At 54.2% G+C, this 1,100-nt stretch overlaps 1 pseudogene; it reads right to left on the bottom strand.

Moving 5' to 3' along the window:
- Positions 1-193: 193 nt before the first annotated feature.
- Positions 194-685, bottom strand: LOC104162659 (annotated as a pseudogene).
- Positions 686-1,100: the final 415 nt, after the last annotated feature.

Genomic DNA, 1,100 nt, shown 5'->3' with positions numbered 1-1,100 from the left:
CCATAAAAACTCAACGCCAAGAGGACAAAAAGTAGGGGGAAAAAAAAATATAAAATAAATATACGTATTTTTTTCAGCCCTCCCTCTGTTCGATTCCCCCGTCAACGCTCGGTGACCTCTCAGCCCCAATCTGCTTTTATCACCCCTTAAATTTCCCCGGCGAGGGAGCGAGGGGCTCTTTGGGTGACGAGCCTTACTCCGGCGGGCGGCTGTCGGGTCCCAGCGCTCGCTGGAGGGAGATGCGGTCGCTGGCGAAGGCGTTGAAGCAATGCTTCTCGTAACCGCGCTCCTTCTCCTTCGTCTCCTCCGACGTCCAACTATCTTTCTTGAAGGCTTTGCCATCGGCTCCGGGGCTGGCAGGGTCTTGGGGGGGTCTCTCCATCAACGGGCGAAGCTCTGCCGCCGTGTAGACGCCGGGTAGGCAGGAGCGAGCGTCGGGCGGTGGTTCCTCCTGCCGAACCGGAGCTCGGATCTGCAGTTTCGGCATCGAGTCTCGGATGTTGTTGACCGCTCCCAGCATCAGGTCGAGGACTTGGTCCTTCCCCTGGACGATGTTCTTCAACCAAGGTTCCTCGCTCGGATCCTTGTTCCCCACATCCTTCTGCAGGATGAAGAGGAAGATGATGAAGATTGTGCCCGCCAAAGCCACCTTCAAGGGGCTGTAGCGTCTCCGGAACAGCCTCATTTTTTTTTAATTTTTAAATTTTTTTTTTTTTCCCCTTTTTTCCCCCCGCCTCGTGCGGTTTCCGGAGGGTGCTCCCTGCGGCGATGGGTGTTTCAGGGATGTGAGGTCTCGGGGTGCTTCATGATGTTCTGCTCCGCTCCATCAACCTGGGGAGAAGGAGAAAGACCCGCAGGTTAATTCACAGACTGGCTGCACTTCAAGTGCATCCCCTGCTATTAATATTATATTCATTAGATATCAATATAAAGTTCCCTCCCTGCAAGGGGGGCAAGCGAGATCTGTATAAAATCCACTCCCTCCGTGGCCCTTCCGGCTCGTAAATCCACGCTAAAAATAAAACACCAGGAAAAAGCGTGGTTTGAAAAATGCTGAGAGGTGTCCCGGATTCGGCCCCCACGAGCGCGGGACATCCCCA

The sequence above is a fragment of the Cariama cristata genome, unplaced genomic scaffold (genome assembly GCF_000690535.1).
Source record: "Cariama cristata isolate BGI_N322 unplaced genomic scaffold, ASM69053v1 scaffold41965, whole genome shotgun sequence".
NCBI classification, from domain to species: Eukaryota; Metazoa; Chordata; class Aves; order Cariamiformes; family Cariamidae; genus Cariama; species Cariama cristata.
The sequence above is the reverse complement of the archived record's forward strand: the minus strand, read 5'-3'. Positions and strand labels throughout refer to the sequence as shown.